This window comes from Abramis brama (assembly GCF_963993115.1).
Source record: "Abramis brama genome assembly, chromosome: 1".
NCBI lineage: Eukaryota > Metazoa > Chordata > Actinopteri > Cypriniformes > Leuciscidae > Abramis > Abramis brama.
Window position 1 is genome coordinate 31742513 of NC_139963.1, and position 6000 is coordinate 31748512.

The 6000-nt window shown below is 39.3% G+C and overlaps 1 gene segment (V, D, J or C); it reads right to left on the reverse strand.

Moving 5' to 3' along the window:
• The window catches only part of LOC311092653 (Ig mu chain C region membrane-bound form-like), a 302681-nt gene that overhangs the window by 230633 nt on the left and 66048 nt on the right, over positions 1 to 6000 (reverse strand).

The window sequence follows — 6000 nt, forward strand, 5'->3', positions numbered from 1 at the left end:
CGTGGTGTTTCAGGACCTCAGACCAGCTCTTTGTCTGTTATGGTGGGAAGCTGAAGGGAAAGGCTCTCTCCAAGCAAAGGTTGTCCCACTGGATAGTGGACGCCATTGCTTTGGCATACCAGCAGCAAGGTCGACCATGCCCCCTTGGTGTGACGGCCCACTCCACTCGGAGTTTGGCATCCTCTTGGGCTTTAGCGCATGGCGCCTCGCTAACAGACATTTGTAGAGCTGCAGGCTGGGCGACACCCAACACATTTACGAGATTCTATAATCTCCGAGTGGAGCCAGTTTCTTCTCATGTACTCGCTTCAACTAGCCGGTACTAGATTCTGCTCAGGTGTCTTCGCTTGCTCGCCATTCCTCTCCACGGACGGCATACATGCGATATTTTCCTCAGGTGAGCCTAATAAGCCCTGAGTCTCCTCCAGCACTGTCGACGTCAACGCCAGAGTTATGCCACCGGCAGCTTTCGCGCTTGACTAGGTGCCTCCATGTGCATGGTTCCCCCTCTGGGCGACCCCCACATGTGTATTCCACTGTAAGCCTCTCTGAGCATGTGTATTTCCCTCGGCAAGCCACCTTGCCACCTTTGGGGTTGAAATATTCCACCTGCGGCTGGACACCCCAGTGATACTCCATATGCAGCCCCTCTGGGTCATATGTGTATTCCAAGTCCCCCCCTTAGGGCTGGGCATAATTGCATATTTCCTCTGAGATATGCTTCCCAGTGTACATTGGTATTCCTGTGTTAAGTAGGACTCCTTCGTCCGTGCTAGTCTCACGACAGGGAGCTCAGACTTACGCAGGGCACTTGAAGACAGCCGAGGTGGCGTGATTAGACTGGGGACCCCATCTTGGTTACGTATGTAACCCTCGTTCCCTGAGTAGGGAACGGAGACGTTACGTCTCCCTGCCACTTCCGCTGTACCGCTGGGAACGCCTGAGTTCAGTCTCGGCTCCTCAGCGAAGACATATCTGCATGTTGCCAGCGTACTTCCTTATATACCCCCGGCGTGGGGCGGAGATACGCTATGCAAATTCCGCAGACCCATGGCATTTCATTGCCATTGGCTCGTTTTATATACTCGAAGATGACAGGCTTTCTGAGCGAAACCCCATTCGTCGTCATCCGACGTAACGTCTCCGTTCCCTACTCAGGGAACGAGGGTTACATACGTAACCGAGATGTTCTGTCAGACTCTACAGAAGCTCTTATTGAGAATTAACAGGTTTTGGTGTTGACGATTCATTGAATGTTTCATTTAAAGTCACCAGAATCGTGATTAGTGTCAGCTTTATTTGGGCTCTTGACCCTTGACTCTTTAACATTAGTTTTCTCTGATTGCTGTAAATGTGTGTTTATTATAACACATTTGAAACAGCAGAAATAATCATGAGAAAAACATGCTCAGATGATAATATTATCACCATGAACATGTAAAATTGTTAAGCTTAGCAAGAGTTAAATGTTTGAAAGATTAATGTAATTTTAAAAGATGACTTTAAAAGGATTAGCATATTACAATTAGCTTCTATTTTTTTCTAAATACAGTTCGTACAGGACTTTACAGTCTATGGTATAAAACAGACATCAAGAATCAACGTATGAATCTCAACAATGGTGACAAACGAAAAGCTTCATGCCGCAATGCATGCTGGGTACCACCATAGTACAAATCTCATCCATGACTCCCAGCATGCATTGCGGCATGAAGCTTTTCGTTTGTCACCATTGCTGAGATTCATATGCTGATTCTTGAGGTCTGTATTTGTCTAGTTTCTGCTGCAGATTACAATTTTTAGAAAATATTTTTTATTATGCTGGATAGCATGATGTAGTGTCACAAGATTGTTATAAATAACAGCACATAAGTAAATTAAATGTGCACCATCCATATACTCATAAACTTGATCAGAGCTGTACTTGCTAATTATGACATCATCAAGTAACATCTGATTATCTCTTGCCATAATAAATGTATTTTATTAAAATACAGTTAAAGTAGCCAGAGATAAACTTAAAGAAGTGTAAAGGGTCAAGAGCTCAAATAAAGGAGCCATTAATCACGATTCTGGTGACTTCAAATAAAACATTCAATGAAACATCAACATCTAAAACTCAGTTAATTCTCAATAAGAGCTTGTCTATGTAGATTCATGATGTCTAAACCATCCAAATGTTCAAACAAACTCTTTATTAAACGTCACTGGACTACATAAAAACAAGTTAACAATACGTTTCAGTGTTCGTCCAAACACTCAGTTGTAAAAACACAGGAAATAACTCTGGCAAATACACACCGACTACAGTCACATGTGACACATATCTGACACAAGTTGTGTAACTATAACACATTAGTGTGTAAAAGGTTTTAACACACGTCTGTGTTAAGAACAATAACACACTGATTGAGTTAAAAGTAACACAAAATGTGTTGTCCTTAACTAGACACACAGGTGTGTTAAGATATAACACAGGTTGTGTTGTTTTAACACATCCATTTTAAGAGTGTTTTAATTGGTCACAAATAGCACATCTATGACACAAATTGTGTGATTTATGACACATTAGTGTGTTAAATATTTTAACACACTCACTGTGTTAAGAACAATAACACACTGGTTGAGTTAAAAGTAGCACAAAATGTGTTGTCCTTAACTAGGCACACAGGTGTGTTAAGATATAACACAGGTTGTGTTGTTTTTAACACATCCGTTTTAAGAGTGTACATTTAATCATTTAGCAGACGCTTTTATCCAAAGTGACTTACAAATGAGGAGAGCAGAAGTAGTTAAACTAACAATAGGACAACAATATGTAGACTAAGTGCTGTGACCCTTCCCAGTTTAGTCTGAGGAAGTATACGTTTATTTTTTATTTTATTTTTTTAAACAGATATAAAGTAGAAGAGAAGAGAAAAGAAAGTGTTAGTATTAATGGATCCAGTGTTTATATTTAAGTTTGATTCAGTATACATATGCTTACATTTATTTAGAATATTTTATTGATTAATTTAAACCTTAAACAACAACAACAATAAATAATAATAATAATAATATGAATAAGAAGAAGCAGGAGGAGAACAGTTTTATTCTGTCACAAAACTGCTGCAATTCCTCTGCTGTCATCGCTGCAGTGATCCTCGCACTGCTCGCGTGCAACAAAGCTCAGCCATCACGTGGGTTTAGACAAATCGTACAAATTCCTATTTTTTACAGTCTATGACAAATTCGTACGAGTGAGGTCGCGTTGGCTCAGCTGACCATCATCGGATTTGAAAGTAACGGCTCCCCTCATCAAGACCTCCATTGGCCAGCAGCGCGGACGAGACATAGCCTTTATTATATCTATGAAAGTAATGGCTACCCTCATCAAAGCTTCCGCCATTTGTTCGGCTCTCCGTTACAAGGTTTGTAAACTCGCCAAATAAATACAGTCTACTCACTATATATTCAAACACATACAAACTAAGTGTATTATACATTATTACGTCTTTATTTACCACTCGTTTATTGCACAGTATGTGGTATGAAGGTTTTAGCCGCATTGCTAATATAATGAACTTTATGCCACAAATGGAAATCATTTACTTATTGTCTTAGATTTTTTTAGTCATTCAATTCAACATATTGTGTACTACTGTGTCTTCAAATTGCTGATATAACTAATTCAGCTGATTCCTGCTGTCGTCATTGGCGTTTATGAATAACACAAGTGGTAAATATAGTTTGGTCTGTTTTTGTTTACTAGGCCTACAGGTGCCCTCATTCTCTAAAAAAAATACCCTTTTAAAGCCCTTTACTGCGCAATAAATATTATGTTGTGAATGGATATAATCAGCTTTGTTATTTTGTTTCCCCAGAACAACCAAGGCCTATACATTTCTAAAATAATCTGAACATTTCAGAGGCAACATTGAATTACAGTAAGTTACCTGCACCACATGCAAGCACTTTATTACTATGAGCTTTTCTGCGCGAAATTGTATTGTTTGACTGTGTACTTGTGTTTTTTAATCAGTTATTCTCTGAAAATATTCCGTCATGCTCTCAAATCTCATTCATGTTATTTTTACATGTAAAATAATATCACAGGTTTGGCGCTAATAATGCTATGCATTTTTTCTTATACCTTAATCATTTGCATTTGAATATAAGACATTTGAACTCTGAATTATAACTTCAAGTTTAGTCTTTTTAGACAAAAATATGGCTTCAGAAGACTTACAACACAACCCATAATAACACATGAGTTGAGGACTCATTTGATTATTTTTAGGATCTTTTCTGGGGCATTTTTGGAGCTTAACAGAATATTTATCCATTTTTACATAAATTGTTGTATTGAATTGAATTATAAGAATGGTTTCATGAATGATTTACGGTGACAGGGGTTGCATTATGCCTGAGATCTGCTTTTGGGTTCCACAGACAGAAAGTCAAACAGGTTTGAAATGTCACAAGGCTGAGGAAATTATTTTAATTTCACAACTATCACTTTAATAACATTACTAACAGTACATTTTGTACTTTGCAAGGATCTCGGTAAGCTGACATACAAGTTTGAACAAGAATAAAAATCCTCCTGTAGACCTGAAAATCACTGAAGTGTGTAACGACAATGAGAAGGAACCAACCACAAACTAATCTTCTTCCAGAAAATTAATGCAAACTCTCTGCTTCTCGCAAATGAAGGGGGGGGGGAGATTTGTTCAGAACGTCTCATGATCGTCATCAATCTTGCCATCGGGTCCGGCATCACCGGTCTGACTAATTAAAAGAGCCCCCAGCACTAACGACATAACTGGTCAATGCTAGCTTTGTTGCCAAAATACTGATTGGTTAAGAGAAAGACAGAGACCAAGGTCTCACACAAGAGTCCTCACATTCCAGATTCAAATTACCCAACCCAGAGCCATGAATCATTCACAGTCTCCAGAAAGTCTGCTAACCAAAGACTTTTATTGGTTAACTTTAAGGAAGAACGTTGTCAACGTTTGATAGTTTTGCAAGACGGATCGGTTCAGAAGATGGTACTGCTCAGGGCCCTAACAAGAGGTCACATGACCCCTGCGACTAACAGACCCCGTCTTTCTTAAGGACCAAGGAGATGAACAAAACAGACGTCAGCAGGAACTATCCATGACCTCAGATTGGAATGTCTAAACCCCATAAACTTTACACACCAAAAAGACTGTACATATCAAAATGCATAAAACTCATCCCAGAACAATTCTTGACTGACCTATAATCAGACTATCGTACATAATTCTTTGTTGTCTACAACCTAGTATATGTGTATATGTGTCTACACTTGGTTATATCCCATGTAAGTCATTTAATGGTTATAACTGTTAGATGTTTGAATGAAAGTGTGTTGTGTTTCATATCAGTAGGATCGTATGCTCGTGATTCAAAAGATGGCTTGATTGAAATCTGTGTAAAATGTTTCGTATTCCTATAATAGTAATGATGTCTAAACTGTGGCCTCTGTACTCTCTGCTAGAGCTTGGAAAGTAAGGAGATCCCAGATAATGCATGATTTACGATGAGACAAACAAAGCCAGTGTCTAATTGGTCCGATCTCTTCAGGAGGGGGGACAAACTTTGAGTTTAAAATCTTAGACACGAAACAAAGCTCTCTCTCTCTCTGTGCTGCTCTATCTTTGTGTTCGCTCTCAAGAAACTCTCTGCTATCACTCTCAAGAAGTGTGGTGCAGAACCAAAAATGCAGCGGGAGATGAAGATCTAAACCAGACCAGTAACCATGTAAACGCAGAGACAAAGAACCCAAATTAAGATCAGAAGAACGGGTTCAACAGCTTTATTCAAGCCATCTTACTACTCTCGTCTAAGTTTTCTTTTCTTTTCTAAGTTGTCCTTTATTTTCCGTTGTGAGTCTCGGTTCTAAGTTAAGTTTTGCGACAAGATTTCGAGCCACGTTTCTTCTGCAAAGCCAGCTTCAAACAAAGACTTTCATTCCGCCAGCACACCACGTGA